At 52.5% G+C, this 18040-nt stretch overlaps 1 non-coding gene across 1 annotated transcript; it reads right to left on the bottom strand.

Moving 5' to 3' along the window:
• Positions 1 to 9218: 9218 nt before the first annotated feature.
• Positions 9219 to 9290, bottom strand: Trnaq-cug (transfer RNA glutamine (anticodon CUG)). Its single transcript has one exon. It is a non-coding gene; the product is annotated as a tRNA-Gln (tRNA).
• Positions 9291 to 18040: the final 8750 nt, after the last annotated feature.

Raw genomic sequence — 18040 nt, 5'->3', positions numbered from 1 at the left:
CGGCTGTTGGCAACCGGCCCCGGGGCCTCGGGGTTCGCTGAAAACAGCTGATGAGATGTGCCAGCGATTTCGCGACCCAGCTGACGATGGCGGACCGATTGCGTCAGCAACTGCTGTTTTCCCGATGTGGGGACATCGGGGGGAGGTGTGGCCACCAAAGAACCGCTAGGAGTTGGAGCTGCTGCCAGAAAACGGGACGGCGCGTGGTGTGATTCGAAACCGAAAGTTCCGCTTACCCGGCACTATTGGCCCGACACGGAGCCCCGGCGGCGGCTTAGGACTGCTTGCGTGACATTTCCGCGTTCCGCGTAGCAACCGATCGCGGTCAATCGGCGGCCGTCTGCTGGGAGGAGAAACATCCGTCCGTCCTACGTGGGAATCGGCTTAATGAAGCGACTCCGATTAAGCGATTAGGATTTAGGCGATGCTGACGTCATGCAACCGCCGAAAGCCTCTCAGGTTACCCCCCGAGAGGGCGAGGGCACTTTGATCGGCCAGAGGCCAGAGTGTGGAAATCACCTCCCCACCCGTCGAGGTGTTCCCGTCGGGACTCGGGAAAGAAGTTACCGGATGATCCAATTTAAGGGGGCTACCAAACGACTCAAAACTTCCGGTGCTTGGTGTGAGCGATTCTTTTGCCATCAATGAACACGCACACACACACACAAACACACACACACACAGGTAGAGGGGACGGAACGCGGTTTAATGATTGGAGGGATCCACGGAAGGGAACACGGAAATCGTTGTCAACGTGTGTAATCTGATTACATCCGGGGGCCGGTCGATTTCCTAATCCCTGCCAGCCGATTTCCTAATCTCATTTGGCCTCATTTTCCTGCACTCGCACACTCACGCTGCCAGCGCCGCGGTGCGGAGTTTTCACCAACCGTGCACCAAAAAAATGGAAAATGTAAATCTTGAGCAACACAAAAACCGAAAAAAACAAGACAACGAAAATCGATCGGCGGCGGCCGGTCGGGGCGGGACACTTCAAAGTGCCGCGCATCGATAGAAAGCGAAAAACGCAGAACCCGAGCCGAGCCGAGCCTCGGGCCGTGTGTGTGTGTGTGTGTCGTTTTCCTCGCTGGGACGGGCAGGGTCTTCCCGGCGTTGTCCCGGGTCCCGGGTCACGGGTAAATAATTAGATTTTCCGCACTAATGAGATCACTCACTCACGGGCGGACGGCCACGCGGGGCGACTTGCCGTCTGGTCACTTTTCCGCACTTTCCACCACCCACCTTTACGCCACCCAACCCACCATGGGGTTCCTTTCCGTTGCGGTGGTGTGCGAAAAATGAAGGTATTTTCACTGCCTCCAGAGTGTCTAACGCGCGTGTAACGCGAGTGTGGGGTGTGGACGACCTTTCCTTTTGATCTGTCCCCAAGGGCCGGCGCGGATGTCCTCCGCCGCCACGCTCGCCCACCCGCTTGTGCACCGAATTCAGTTCACATGCTTCATTAGTGTCAAAAATTGCGGTGCTTCGTTTTTGCGTAACGTGCCACCGCCGTCGCCGCCGCGTAAGCCGATCCGATGTGGGTTCGATTTTTGCGAGATCCTGACCACGGGGTGGGGCTGATGAATCGATCGGTTTGATTGAAGGGCCCGGACCCTGTCCGGTAAAACTGGCCGAAAAGTTGCTGCTGAACTAAATCACACGATCCGTAACGAGTCGGGCCAGCGGAAATATTGAAGAAGTTATGACAACGAGTGACACACACTATGGGTATAATTAGATTTTGCCTAACGAACGCCAACGCCTGAGCGCCTGGGCCGTGTAGGGCCGCGTCTTATCTAATAAATCGGGTTTCGACGAGCATTAAGATAGGCATCGGCATCGGCGTGGAAATTTAAAATTAAATAGACCACTGACGGCGGCGGCCGTCCCGTGCGCAACAACATCATCATTATCGCCACCGCCACCAGCATCGTCGAGAGTACGTCGGTACGGCCGAAATCCGCTATCTAAATATTTAATCTTTATCAAACGCGCAATTGGGCAGTAACGAATTAGGCGCTCGCCTTCGTGCCCTGCACGTCGAGCATAAAAATTTCGGTATATTTCTGGCCTAATGACGTTCGCGGGACGAGCGTTTCGCGGTGCAAAACAGGCCTAGCCCCTAGACCGAGCGGACCGCGCGACCGTGTTGACAACTTGCCAATGTTAATTAGCGTAAATGTTTCGCAAAACACCCGAGCCGCGGCTTGATGTGCGGCGGATGTGTGCTTCCCACCACCGCACCGCCGCGATGCGTCCTTGTGGTTCCCCCGGCGGGCGCGCGCGCGACATTTGGGGGCTTTCTTTCTTGCACACCGGAAAGCTGATCCGGATTTAGGGTGATAATCGAATATCGGATTCGCGCTGAGTCACTTGTTGGTTGGGTTGATCTGCTGCTGGAACCGGTGGCCACCAACACCTTTCTTGACGTATGTAATTAGAGATCAGTGTATCATTTATTTAGCACCCCGGCGCAAGGCACACCTGGAATTTCCGGATGGCAAGCGCGGATCGATAAACTCTGGCCGATTCGCACGTGACGCAACATAGAGCACCGGAGATCTCAGAAGGCAAGCCGGCCGGGAATAATAATGTAACATCGGGAGACCAGATGTACGGAACATGACGCCTCTGACAGGGCCCTCGGTGAACAACAATAAAACGGGCGGGTTGATGTTTCACCGTGCACCGTGCTGATGCTAATGAGACGTTCCTTATTTTACCTTCTTTTTTTTGCTCTGGCTGAGACGATGATTTGTTATCAATTATCATGAATTATCGCGCAAAATTTCCATACAATCTCCGGCGAAGGCGGAAGGCCTCTGAGCCACGTCGGAGGACCATTGTTAGAATACGTCTAATTTGCCATAATTATCGTCTGAGCGCTCCGCTAGTGTGCAGCAATCTAAGTCTCGTGAGCCGTTTGTTGCAATGCAGTTGTTAAATTGTAATAATAAAAACAACCAACAACACGGCCTTGACGGCCAACAACACGGCGGCCTTTGGCTTGCTGTTTATCGTGAATCCATCGTATCCGCTGTCATGAGTAAATGAATTGGGCAAGTGGCCTCCTGCGATTTTTGGGCTAGATGTTACGTTTTGTTTTAGTACCAGCCCGCCCCTTTTTAGTACAAACAGAGGGCATTAGTGCTCACGAAGAAGCACGTTCGCCGGCCGTTCAGCGCACCGTCGTAATCTCTGCACCGGATTCCGTGCCCAAACTCGGAGATTTCTACCTTCGCACACACAGAAGAAATATTTTATTGCATACTCTCAAAACGCCCCGGAATGCGTGAGCCCCAAAAAAACTGCGAACGGAAGTGGTCGATACTATGCGCCTGGAATATGGAATTTCAAAGTCACGCCTTCCATACACGGCTTAGGTTTAAGGTGTCCCCCAAATCCACCCAGCCCAGCCCAGCCCAGCCTCCCCTTTGATGGGGATTTTCCATGGTCGGTGGAAAACATCGGCCAACGAAGGGGCCAAAAAGCGGGCGCCAGCAGCCCGCGGGGTTGACGAAAACAAGCCCGCACACTGTCGATGGTGGTGTAACCTTCAACACATCGCGGGGCGGGGCGGATGTATGGGGCAGCCATGTTGACAACCGTTGAAATCCCATCTTCATCACAATCGCAAGGCCACAACAACAGCAACAACAGCAACAGCAGCAATAGCTCGATCGATCAGCCCTCTGCAGCAAATAAAACTCGTAAACAACTCGTCTCCGGTGCTCGAGTGCTGCTGGTGGTGCACCTCAACAGCAACAACCTCCATCAACAACAACCTCCCCGCACCCCCCCACGGGGGTGTTCTGTTGCACCACCACCGTCTGGCACCAGGTTGAGCATAATGCGCGCGGTTCGTTTCTTTCCATTTCTTTCTCGGGAAAACCTCGGCGATTCCGTTAGGCATTCTATTTTTCCAAACAAATCAATCGGCCCGGGCCGTAGCCGGAGCCGGTTCAGGAGAGCCGATATGCCACCACCGTAGTGTTTCTTAACCTCAGCGCAAAAGGCGTTGTTGTTTATTTGGTGATTTCTCCACTCGCGATAGACTCCGGCTCACACCGGCCAGGGCCAGGTCGTCAGGCGGCCTCGGTGTGTTCACGTGTGTCCGCTCACCTCCTACTGTTTACGCCCTACGGCCCTCGTTAGCTGTGCTGTGCGGGTCGTCTTTTTCTTCGTTTTTTTTTTGGAAGATACAAAACAAAATTGTTTTCCGATTCCGAAACCGTTTCCGACGGTTCCGACGGTGGTAAGTTTCCAACCAGCGCCGGTAAACTTCCACTCCGTGGTGTCGCGATAAATTCGGTCGCTACGATCACGGGCCTCCGAAGGATCTTCGTGGGCGAGCGTTGAACAACAACCGGCGCGTGATTAGGTTGTTTTGCAAAGGTTTCCAACGGTTCCGCTCCGTGTCCGTGGTCGGCGTGATTCACGCGAAAGGCGGCGCTCGTATCAATTGAAATGGAACGTCCGAAAAACAGTCCGAGCGATTGGCTGGAACGAAAATAATTCCCGGTCGGAATTGCGTCAAACGGCCGGGTGATAAGCCGTGGCTCCGGCATCAGGTGACCGAGTGGTGGGACCGGTTTGTTGTATTTTTAAAATTCGCGGACCGCCGACCGTCAGTTCCCGCGTTGTTTGGTTCCGCGTGGCACGTAGGCCATAATCTTTTCGGGGCGCGCCCGATTACATTCCCGGGGTGCGCCAGTGTTGATATTTGTTTTTTTCCGTTGGCAAAAGAACTACAAAGAACTACACGATGCACCGGGTCGGCTGATGCAGCATCGGGTTGGTATTGCGTGAGGCAATGTTTCACGTCCACGCGAACGTGACCTCGAGCCCCCGTGCGGTTTAAGATTTAAGAATGGCGAAGCCGAAAAAAAAGGGCCAAGCCAAAAAGGGCACTCACGACAGCTTTTAAGTCCCGGTGGCATCGCGCGCTCGCGAAAGGTGTCCTGTCCGCCGGGCCAAAAAGGATAATGGTTAATCTCGCAAGCCCCGGGGGCCACGACCAAGAGTGGCGCAATGCTTTTTCCCCGCCCCCCCCAAACTCCAGCACAAAACTCATGTCCGAACGTTTTACGTTAATCTCCCGTCGTCCCGTCGACGTCCGGGTTTTTGTCCAACCGGGTGTTGGTCCCTTTTAGTTCGCTCCGTTCGCTTCCTCCTAACGGTATGCGGCCACTGCGCGCGTTTGCATTTCTCACCACCCCCCACCCCGGGTAAGAATCCTCTAATCCATTTTGACGGAGCGAATGGCCAGTGACGCGAGGCAATGGAAAAAAAGCCGCACACAAACACACAGTGGCCAGAAAGTGTTCGGGGCCCGGGACCAAAACAAGAAGCGGCGGAGGAAAATCCGGAAAGAAAAATGAGCCAAAACATGTCAGAGTGGCCACCGGGCCTTTTTCCTTCGCGCTCTCCGGCTAGAAAAACGTTTGATTGAATGGTTGACTTGCTACTGGCTCTGCCTGCAAAAGGGACCCAAGCGGCAGAGCCGCTCCTGCGCCCGGTGGCACTAAAGTCGACCGATTATCTAAATTATGAAATTTTTCCAACAGTCATCCGTGCGTAATTTATCACGCAAAGTCAAGAACAGTGCGCGGCCCAACCCGGACGGGGGGTCCTTTCGGTGGAAAAAAGGGCCCCCGAACGGTCCCGGGGTCCTTTCGGTGGAAAAACGGTTGCGTCGCCCTGCTACGCGCGCGCTGCTGACTGACTTTGATTGGACCCTTCGGGCTCGGCCACCCACCACCGGGGGGGGTGGCCCGGCTGGGCCGGCCCGAAACGCTGATGGGAGCGATATCCGTTTTTACATGTCACGAACAGCCGAACATCCCTTTGGCAGGCTGGCTGGCAGGCAGGGCAGCTGAAGGACTCGAAGCGAACCGCAAAAACTTCCACGTGACTAGCACACCCGCGTGTGTGTGTGTGTGTGTGTGTGCATATGTAAACCCGGCCACAGAGTGGTCGCCGGGTCCGGGAAAAAAAATAACGACGAAAGAAAGCATGACAGGATACATACAACATATTGTCGATCCTGGACGATGGCACTACGGCGCTGCTGATGATGATGATGATGACGTTGTAGAAAGAAAAAAGGAACCAACGATAGCCAGCAGCAGCAGCAGCAGCAGGAAGGAAGTTTTGTCCAAAAAATGTACGGACCAGTCTTCAACTCTTTCTCTAGCTCTCTCTCTCTCTCTCTCTCTCTAGCTCTCGTTCGAAGCGTAGCGAGGCACGATTTATTCAACCACTTTTTTGTTCAACTCTGCTCTCCCGCGTTGTTAACTCTGACAAGGAAACATGAAACTTTCTCCCTTCAGGTTGCTCCTTTTGACGTCGTCGGTTGGAAAAATGATAATCATGAATTGTAATCGGACCCGGGCACGGGCCGCGGCCGATCGATCGGGGCGAGCGAGAGAGCGAGCGATCCTTCCGGCACCTACTGTGCCTTGTGTTTCCGGTTCATCTGTCGATGGGTTTAATTTTTAAATATCCCACTGTTTGAGCAGACGACGACGTCTGCTGTCGATATCGCACCGCAGGGCCCACGCAGAGTGTCAGCTGACAGAACGCCCGACAGCAGCAGCAGCAGGATCGTCATCTGCTCGCAAAAGGGCGCCACGGCACGCTGCAACCGACCGCTGAGCCGGGACAACAGGAACCCGGGATCTTGGGATCAAAGCCGGGATCCTTCCCGGATCTCTGCGGTCGGCCGGCCGGCAGCAAGCAGGATCCCTACGGCACCGTCGCCGGGTCGGCCTCGGTGTTGTGAAAATATGATAATTGCCAGATCGAGCCGGATCGAGCCGCCTGCGTGCCTACGTCTGTGACATACGGTCTATCGGCTGCCAATGGGCCAGGTGTATCAGCGGCGGCATCCTGCGTCCTCTGATGATGACTCTGTTCCCGGGACGTGTCCTTGTCGATGGAAATTGAATTTTTGGGACGTTTATTGCACCACGAAGGGCACGTTTCTCTCCGTTACGGCGCTGCTGGCCGTCTGTTCTGTGTGGCCGGATAGAAGGCCGGGCATTCAGTATGCGTTCGGGATTCTAGAGGAATAATTTACTCATTTCCGGTTTCCTGCGGATGGCAAGCGGTGGCACCAGCAGCGGCGACGGCGTGCCCGGCGTGACTTTGAGCAGGACTTTCTAGATTGCAGGTTGCCAGCAGCAGGGAAGCGAAATAGGATCGGCTCAGCAAGCACGGAAGGTCTTCGGAGGGTTCAGAACGGGGCTTTCACGATTGAAGAGAGTATGAAAATTGCATCACAAACAGCACGGAGCACAGCACGACGCAACTAGCTGTTCGGCAGGCATCTGGCACTTCGAAAGCACAATAGACATGACGAGGTGCCCTATTTGTTATGCGTGCGGATTGCCTTCAACATTTTAAATATTATCAATTCTAATAATTAAATGTGTTTTTTGTATTATACTCGGGGATAGGAGCTCAATTTAAAGCATTTTTCACGATCACTGATTCCGCCAAGAAATTTGTATCCCAAAGGGTCTCTCTCTCTGACCTTGATCCTGTTTTGCGTTACTTAATATTACGATGCCGCTGCATTCGCTGCTCCGGCGGCGACCATTCATCTCTACGGCAGACCGCAAACGAAATCGGTTCCGACGGCACAGTCAGCACCGGAACTCGAATGTGGCCGGAAATCGTCGGTTTATGAATTATGAGCCTGCTCCGGTGCCCCAGCCCGGAGGGCAAGCGCCCCGACTGGCTGGCTGGCTGGTTGGCTGAGGTGTTTGGTGTGTCCTTTTCGCTCCTTAAAAGGCCGGAATCTTCGTTCCCGGGCGGCTGGGCGGTACTCCTGCCAGTGTCTGCGGTCACAGTTGCCCAATTCGATGCCGGATGCGGCATTTCCCGGCCCCGGGGCCAGCCGGCATGGGCCGGCAAACAAATGGGAATCGGAAATTTTCCGCGCAACTTTCTCGGCGCACATGTGTTGAGAGCATAGCCCCCGGGAAAGAAATCAAAATTTATGACTCACACAAAGCATTAGGCTATTTTTAATGCACACACACGCCGCCGGTGCCGCAAGGACATGCGGCGACCCCCGTTACGGCGGGCGAGTGAATCATCTTTCCGGAGCGCGCGCTCCAGTTGCCGCGGTCCAGACCTTGCCGAGGAAAAGCGGTTCGCGACGTAATGCGCCCCATGCCGTGCCTCAATTACCGTGCGCGATGCGCACGATCGTGAATTGTTTTGCTTCGCCGTTCACCGTTCAGGAGTCACGATCGCAACCCCAAAATGACAGACATCGGCGGAGCGTCGGCGCGCGCGGGTCTTACATTGTGGTCCGGTCCGGGCTTTCCGGGCACAATTAGACGTTTCAACAACGTTTCACCCGAAACGGAACCGACCGAGACCCCGGGAACTTCTGGGGTTGCGCGGGCGGGGCTCTGGCGGGGGAGCGCAATTTCCTCCTCCCACCCCCCCGAGCGGACATTAAGCATGAAGAAAAAGAGACGACGATGCCGTGGCCGTGCGTTTGCGGTAATTTGCGATAATTTATTGTTTGTCGATTATTGTCATTATCGCGCAAATAATCGGTTATTTGGTTCGCGTCCGCGCGCGTTCCGAGGGTTGACCGAGGAGCGACCACGCCGGAGCGAGTCGAGGCAGAGGCAAGGCAAACGGAAAACACACCGAGGAAAAGCATAAGATGCACGTACGCACACGGTGCTGGTGAGCATAATGGCTATGATAGCCGCCCGAGATTGCCGCTGCTAAAAATGAACAAAATACAAATGCCGGCCGGACGAAAGGCGGCCGCTACACACGGTGTGCAATCCATCATCCGCTCGCTCGGCCCCGGACGGACGTGCATATGCACAGAGAGCGCCCGGACCTCGGCTTTCGTCGTCGCACTCTGCACTTTCTGCGCTCAATTGCCAGTAATCACGCGCTTCTCTCTCTCTCTCTCTCTCTCTCTCGGGGCGAACGCTAATGGTTCACGATGGCCACCGGGCCGTGGGTTGATGGCGAAGGAAATCCGGGAAATTAGTTTCCCGTTCCGCGCGAGCATCGAGATAAACCCCTTTTTATTTGCGCAGATTGCGTATTACCTCAATACTATTATTTGCTCCCAACACATCCGCGCACGACTGTGTGGGGATTTCCAAACGTTACCGCATCTCTGTGCGTGCCGTTTCTTGAGCCGTTTTGACGAAAAAAGAAAAGATTGCACACACAGGTCCCACCGAGATTTGAACTCGGATCGTTGGATTCAGAGTCCAAAGTGCTAACCATTACACCATGGAACCGCTTGGGGGTGTAGGTGAACGGACTCCTTTTGATGTACCTTTCACTCGGCCAAGTATTTGAGATTTTTTTTAAACGAAACTCAAACCGTGGTCCGATTACGATCGCGCCTCTAATCGTTGGGCATCGCTGAATGCGGACTAAAGGGTGTTACGTACGCCATTTGTGAAAAAGGCGTCGAAACAAGAGGAGCATCGTATGAAGATCTTGCATCGTCTGCTCGAAAATCCGAATTTTGCTAGCGAAATTGTTGAATGTGGGCAAATCAACGGTCAAATTTGACGACAGTCAGAAAGGCTGCATCAGGGGGAAGTCGAAACCAGGAGACCGCAAAACGACGCAAGCGGATTCAAGCGGAACCCTAACCTTTCCGTCCGAGATGTCGCAAACAAGCTGGAAGTATCGTCTGCAACCGCGCATCGAGCTAAGAAACGAGATGGTTTGGCTACCAACAAGAAAGAAGTAACTCCAAATTATGACGACAAGCAAAACATGTCGGCCAGAAAACGATCGCGGAATCTGTGCATAAAGATGTTGTCGAAATTTTCTGCGTAGTGCAGGATGATGAAACATACGTCAAGTGAGATTTTAAACAGCTTCCTGGACAGGAATACCATACGGTAACTGAAAGAGGAAAGCTGGGAGAGATTTGCAAGAACATAAAGCTGTCGAAATTCGCAAAGAACAACACGCCAGAGGTCCGCCTAATCGAAAAATATTGGGCCATCGTCAATCGGAAACTCAAGAATTCTCGTAGAACAGTTGTCAGTGGAATTCAAAGAACACTGGCGTTCTGCAGCGACGAAAGCGACCAGGAGAACGGTGCAAGAGTTAATGAAAGGAGTAACACGAAAAGTTCGGCAATGCGCATTCCTTAAGACGTAGGATTGAATGACTCTTTCTTACATTATTCTGTATAAAATGAGCTTTCAAAAGAAATATTACTTGTTTTTTTTAATAAAAAATTTGGCTGATGTACCCATTTTTTTGTTTGATCAATTTTCGTCCGTAACACCCTTTACAGTTTTCACCGGGCATTGCTTGGATTGCTTGGATCTACGCGGAAAACTCATCCCGTTTCGTTACTTGGGCCATAGGAAATGAAAAAAACGTACTGTGAATATTTGAAAAGCTCCAGTTCAGCAGCGTGTTCAATTCGTGTTCTTTGCCGAGTTCTGCGTGAAGATTACGATCAGACAGACAGAGCGGCAGGTTGCGCGGGTTGGTGCTCACTTGCATGCACTCATTATGCCATTAGTCAACCGATAAGTTTATCGCCGGGTTATCAGCTCGTCGACTGGCATGGCACACGCACACGGCGATAGTGCAGCATGACTTTGGGGCGAGAGAGCGCTAATTGTCGCCGCAGTCAGCATCAGAAGTGCACATCAAAGGGTGATAAGAAGAACCCGGGGCCACAGGGTGACGCCAGCAGCGAACAGGGTGCTCGCGCTCCGAATATTGTGGTTTTGCCAGAATCTCTCTCTCTCTCTCGTTCTCTCTAGCGGTCCATATGTGCCCGTTTTAACTTCCTTTTATTTCGGCCACGGTGCACGCTTTCGTCGCTTTTTTTTCTACGTTGCGTTGCTTCTGTTCCTTCTACTCGAAACGACACGAATGCAAACGATAACAAATTTCATTATGTTCAACAGCATTCAGCGTCAGGATGCAGAAAGGAGCGCCAGTGCAGCCCATCCACCACCCCGCGCGAAAGGGCACCCACTGTGTCCGCGCCGCAGTGGAGCATATTTTTCGCTGCCTTCATCATGCATGTTGCTCGGGCAGCGCCCCAGGGGAACCTCATCTTCACATGAGAGCCGGAGCTCGTAGCGTATTGCACGGCTCGTTTTATACTTCCATTTTTTGGACCTCTTTCAGTCTCTATCTCTCTCGGCCGCTCTCTCTCTCTCTCTCTCTCTCTCTGTCTCTCTCTCTCTTTGATTCCAGCTAAAATATACGTACACGTAAATAAATTAAAGCGAAACCCCCTTTCGCCGGTACCGAAGAGCCGAATGCAAATGCAAATAAACAAACGGAGCGGAGCGCAAAAAATCATGCCCCGCTTTATGCGCGCTCCGCCCCGTGCAGCACTCCCCCGGCACCCCCGGCCGAAGGGGGAACGGAACGGAACCGTTCCGATGCACATTTTTGTCACCAACTCCCGACCCACCGACCGACCGACGGTGCCGGTGGCTGCTTCGGGCTACAAACAACAAGAGCCAGAGAGAGAAAAAAGAGAAACGATGGGGCAAATAAAAATAAAACCATTTTGCAAAAAAGGGAACAGAGAGCGAGAGATGTGCACACGAAACATAAAACGAAACATGAAAAACATGAACACTTTACAGCCCCAGAACCGGAGCGGAGTGGAGTCGCCGGCCGGCAGGGTGAGGGGTGAGCGTTAACAACTTTTTGTGCATTGTGTGTGCGCGGCCCTTCTTCTTCTGCCTTCGGTCCACCCGCCATTCGGTGAGTGCACTTTTCGTTGCCCCGGTGGGAGGGCGGTTTATGCGGCTCGCATTGGATTGCATTTGCATTTCGACAGCAGATGAAAAGAATAAGCAGAAGCAAACCAACAAAAAACAGGGAAGGAAAAACAGCACACACCCGGGGACCGTGGGGAAGAAAGTTCCGACGTGGGGCGCGCGCACACCGTTGGCCAACGGTTGTTGGCTTCGCTTCGTTTCGGTTCGCGGAAACATTGTTGCTTCTATCAACAACAACATATTCGGGTATTTCGGGTGGGATTCGGTGCCCAATACGCCACCACGGCGGGCGATGATTTTATCCCGGCGGCCGCGCGACGGGGGGTGGCCGGCTTTAGAGTTGGAAGTCAAAGGACCGAACCAGAATTTGGTCGAAATTTCGGTTCGGCAAGGACCGCAGCGGGATGCTGGGTGTGCCCTACCTCGGACCCCGTCGGTGGCTGGCTGGCTGGCTGGCTGCTAACTTTGTATGCATTCAATCGAAAACATGAACAGTCCATTATCTTTGAAATTGCAGCGAAATGGTTCCATACAGCCTGGGCCCCCCCTTTTTAATTTCGTTCTCCGTCGGGCTCGGGCTGGCCATAAAACGAAGGCTCGCGCTGATAAGCGTGAGAAGCGAGATCCTGATGCCAAATGTTTTCGAATGCGGACGATGGCGGAAAGGGTTCCCCGTGCGGTCACAAAACGGTGGCAGCGAAAAGCGAGACCGACGACCACATACTCGGATGGACACACATGGCTAATATTGTGTGCTGGTGCTGGGGGGAGTGCGGACTGTCCTCTTTCCATCCATAATAGGAACACAGTTCGCTTTCTGTGATTGACACACACAGTGAGAGTGAGAGAGAGAGAGAGATATCCCTGGGGAGTGTTTTCATTAACCCTAGAAAGGGAACAGAAAAACATTGAGGCGGCCGAGATTTGAACTCGCAATCCGTTACACTACCGAGAGCAGGAAGACTGGGAGACTGGGCCACCGAATGGTGACGTGCTTCGTCTCTTGCGAAATGGCTCATAATAGTATGTTTGTTTATCATTTTCACAATTCCATTCCAAAGGGATTTTTTTATCGTCATTTTGCATAAATGATGAACGGAGACGGCGCGCGCTTCATACTTCGCTAAACTTCCACAAAAGAAGTCGCCCGGGGACCGGATCGCTCGGATCGTCGACCGTTTCGTGAAATTTGTGCGTTGTCGCGTAACCCCATGTCGGGTGGTGGAGGCCCCATCGTGGAGCTGGCCGTGCAAGGTGGTGGGCATGATGCATTCGTCATCCATGCGTACCATCGATGCGTCGCCGGCTTCTTCTCTCGCCGCCGCTTTTGTGGCAAGTGCATTCGTCAATTCGTGTTTCATCCGGGTGCACCCGGGTGTGGACACATGCACAGCACACCGATTCTTGACACAAACACACAGCAACAGCCTGGGCACTCTAGTGGCACCGGGGGCACCGGTTCCGCCTGGCAACAGACCAGAGACGGCCCAGAGAGAAAGACAAGCGTTTTACACGCCGGACACAATTGTTTCACACGATGAAAGCGGCCACGGTTCGCTTCACGCATGCATTTTCCAAAACACACCAACATGACGGCGGCGGCGGCGGCCCCGTTCGTTCTTCCCCGGCGGCGGCGGGTTGTATGCTCAACCCCCTAGCCCCCCCGAAGCAGGATACCGGAGTTCTTCTGGCGATGTTTATTTTACAGCGGCAAACTGGGACTCGTCGACGGGCCGGCCCGGAAGAAGACAAAAAGAAACCGGAGTTGTTGAGCTTCCTGTCGTTGGGTTACGTTTGGATGGATGAGCAAATACACATCTCCCGGCTGTGTTCGCTGTCGCTGATAAGGAGCGCTCGCCGGGTTGTGTTTTAAAATGCTACCAACGTAGTGCACGTCCAACCGAACGAACTGTGCGTTCGAACCGTCCGTAAATATTGGTTTATGGAAAAAAATGTGCGGCACTCAAATAATTCCGGTACGCGCCACCCATCGGCGGGTTATTGTTTCGAACATTTGGTAAGGAATTTGAATTTGAAGTTTCAAAAATGTAGCTAAAGTGTTGCAGTCAGTCGAAAAACTCTCATTTTGCCCCTTTTTGGGCGCTCCCAAAGCATGCTCAATTTTACCAGGCGTACCGGGCATCATTATGCTAATTCACGGAGCTGAAAGGTAAGTTATATGGTCCCGCACCGCAAAGGGGCTCCGTGCTGTGGGCTATAATTATGTCTAAACAAAAAACCGGCGCACCGGCCATGGTAATTAACGGACCAATTGCAAACGGCCAGACCGCCGAATTCCTTCGGACCAGAACCACACCGATCAGCGATCAGCTGTTCTTTCGGCCAACTGTGTGATACTTTCTCCGAGCCTCCGAGGCCGGCCAAAGCCCGGTGACACAGGCCGGTTGTTGCGTTGTGTGTTATTAGGTGTAGCAGTTATTCGTGCGGTTTTACAGTAGATCGTATTACTTACTAAATGTCACAATTTTTTTTAATTTAATATATGTTTGATAGCTACTGTCATTACGAATCTAACCCAGCATATGTATGTTTTTTGGTTAAAGTGTAAACAACACCTTTTTTAGGGATTTAAACATGTCATTGTTTGTTCCTGTTAAACTGTTTTTGCGGGTATTAACGTAATATGACAAAAATTGTTACCGAAAGTAATCAAATTGTAATTAAAGTTTATGGTGAACTTGCTATTACTGACAGAACGTGTCGTATGTGGTTTGCGCGGTTAAAAAGTGATGATTTTGACTTACAAGACCAAGAGCGACCTGAACAGTCGAAAAAGGATGATGATGAAGAACTGGTAGCATTGCTCGATCGGAGTGCATGTCAGATGCAAAAAGAACTTGCAGAAATGTAACGAGTCGACCACACGACAGTTTCCCATCGCCTGAGTGCCGTGGGAATTATTTGAAAAATGTCTTATGGGTCCCACAGTCCCACTTTGCCACAGTTATGATATGCATACGGTGCGATACGAAAGGTGTGGTGCACTATGAGCTTTCAGAACGTAATGAAATTATTAAAGGACAATCCCATCGACAACAATTAATGCATTTGAAGCAAAGCTATGGGCATAAAAAGACGAGAACGGGATAAAAGACATGATATGCTGATTTTTCAAAATGAACCAAATCAAATTTCGTTGCTGGAACCCACATCGAATTCTCAAAGAAGCTAGCTAACGACGAACAATACTTTCTTTAAAGTAGTCATACGTTTTATTGTTGTAGTTAGGTCACAAATGTGGAATAAAAACCGCACGAACTAATTGCTACACCTAATAATACTTTTTTTTCTTTAATTCTGTTCAAGGTGTTTCGTCCGTGTGTTTTTCGTGGCCCCCTTTTCGTTGTTGCCCCCGCGCACACGCACGCACATCGCCCACCACACGCGGCTTCACAGTCGCATGAGCTGTTAATGCGTTGATCGTTGTCCGGATCGGATCGCGGGAAGAGGGCTCTCCCCCCCACCAGCGGGTTTGTTCCACATGACAAATTAAGTTCTTGTTCTGTTCTGCTCTGTGCTGTGCGAGTTTCCGAACGCCCCGGGGGGGTCCAGAAAATTTGAATACGAATAAGGCCCGAGGCCCAGTGCCCTGTGAAGTGGAAAGCCCAACTGATTCCCCGGTGCCCCGCTCAGAGGGAGGCACATCAGTCACACACACACATATGAAGCAGCTGTTTGCAGCATAAAACGAGAAAAACCGAAAGAAACGGAAATTAATTAACGCCACCAACGCCGCGATCTCGGGTGCTCGGGGTTTTTCCGGACCTGCCTTCCGGCCGATCGCAGGATCGCCATCGGAAGGACGGACCGGCGACCGGCGAACCTCGGCCGCTGGAGTGGAAATGATGTAAAACCTCGTCGTGCACATGTAATGTCCGTCCGTCAAATTTCTATGCATGATTTTATCTAGCCCGGGCCCGGGCCCGGAGTTCTCGGTTCTTGGTTCTAGACATTCCGATCGCGCGGGGATGTGTATAATTAGATGCGCGATTGCTGTAATACGATTTAATTTATTCATTTCTATCCAGTCCAGCCGGAGCAGCAGCAGCAGCAGCAGCAGTGGTCCAATTGTGGGCCTTGGCGCTCTCTTGTTCATACCAATTTGAATGGGTGGCCCTCTACACGCGGTGGCGTGGCTATCAGCATAAGAATGGCCAGGCGGTCGCGGCCGCTGTGTGCGATAAAAAAGTGAGTTTGTGTGTCCGTGTGTCTGGGGCGTACTAAGCGTTGCATATCATGATCTGGCCTTTAATTAGGGCGTCCAGTCCAGCAGCAGCACCGGATTGATTCATGATGTTGTGGATGGCAGGAGCCGAGCCAACTTTCACCCAACCACAACAATCCGCCGGAGCCGGTGCGTAGTAGTGCTTCCCGCTCGATGTTACGGTCGATACGGCCGGCACAGTCTTTCGATACACCCTTTTTGGGGGGCTAATAAAGGGGGGACCGCCCGAGAGAACAACCGAGTCTTCTGGGTAGCCACTGATAAATTATTCACATTTCCCGGACCGGCTTGTTGCCGTGGTGGTGGTGGTGGTGGTGCGTTCATCCTTCGTCGTTGGAATGTTTCGAAATTTCTTTGATTACTCAATTTTCTTGGGCCAAGAATAATCCGCAGTGGGTCCTTTTCGAACGGGTTCGAAGTTCGAGTTTCGACCCGGCCCGGGCATTTGTTTCATGGGGATTTCGCTCTTTCTGGTCAGTTTGCGGGCTTCCGGAAGCCGGAAGCCGGGGCTGTTCAGAAACGTGCCTCAATATTAAACGTGCGCAGGTACATCAAAGGTTGGCTAACTTTTCACCGGCGGCAACCGGTTTCTGCATCTACCGCGCGGAATACGCAGCTATCGTAGCTTCTAACTCGGCCCGGGACAAGCTGGTGCCTGATTAGAAGCTCCTTCCGGACAAACCGAAAACCGATCCCGATCCGGCGCGGTGGTGGTGGCGTTGGGGATGTTTTAAAAGTCCGGCCAGCATCGATTCCGGGCGTCTTTTTAGCTTAATTAATTTTAATATTAGCAACTTTGGAAACTTTCATCCCGATCCCGATGGGCCTTTCGGAGCTTTCGGCCGAGTGCCGTTTTGATGGATGCCCGGATGTGGCCTTCGCACACGAGTGACGAACGGCCACCCGGGGATTTGAGCACACTTTTTAGCCAGTCCCGGGCAGGGCAGGGCGTTTTCTTCTTAATAATAATGTTTCCCGGGACCGAGCGCATCTTTGTTCCCGGCACGAAGTTCGCAGTTCCGAAAAGCGGGCGAAAAACCCCGGAGATTGGCCGGGTGCCCGCGTGGCACGATTCGAGGAAGCCAAAAGCCTCGAAGATAAACCTGGCTACGCCGTTTGAATAAGCATTGGCACATTAATTCACCTGAAATCGTTCGTACGTGATCGGCCGCATGTTCATGCCCTTAGGCGCACGCGGGAGAAGAACGCGAAGAAGGTTGCAAACTCTGGCGTGGTCCTCCGGGTGGGACGGTGGGCACTTTCGATTGTGAGCTGATTAATCACAACACACCATCGGCACTCGGCGTGGTGTGGCTTGCCGTGAGCGGAAAATTTTCCGGAACGCAGGAAAATTTAATTGCCCCCCGGGCGAACCGTACGGAGTGTTACAAATCGATCTTGGTTGCCCGGAGGAGGTCGGGTGGCGTCGTCGTCTCGGCTGGAGACGGGAACTGCGCTCAACGGGAACGAATTTATTGCCATCTCAGAACGTACAGGGACGCCTCATCACTTGTTGTGAGAAATAAAAATACCCAACGGCAATAGCAGTCGGGAATAAATATGACGTTGTCGCGCGTTGGCCGGGACCGGAAATGCACCCGCTGAGGATGCGCTGCCGCCGGTGACGGTGACGCTGCCGGTGATGATGATCATGATGGCGTGCGGTTGATGGCTTCCTTTCATAAATTTCCAAAAATATTTACTCACATCACTCGGATTTCTTTGGGTTGTTGTTGTTTTTTTTGCTTTTTTTTCGGTTGGTTTGGTGTTCGTCTTCTGCGACGGCACATCCTTTCGAGACCCCCCCAGTCCGTGTGCACCGTCCGTTTGTTCCGTACCGAAGAAGCCGAGAAAGGATCTATAAATATTTCAACTCACTTGATGCAACTTTTCGGTTCGCTGGTTCACGGTGTGCGATGGATTTATGCTGCGCTCTGCACGGTGAACAGGGCCACCGAGTTGCACCGGTGTGGCCTCCGCAAGCGGGGCGTCCGGTGAGATAGAGTGTCGAAAACCGGGT

This window comes from Anopheles cruzii, chromosome 2, assembly GCF_943734635.1.
Source record: "Anopheles cruzii chromosome 2, idAnoCruzAS_RS32_06, whole genome shotgun sequence".
NCBI lineage: Eukaryota > Metazoa > Arthropoda > Insecta > Diptera > Culicidae > Anopheles > Anopheles cruzii.
Note: the sequence above shows the minus strand (reverse complement) of the source record. Positions and strands in the feature narration are given on the sequence as shown.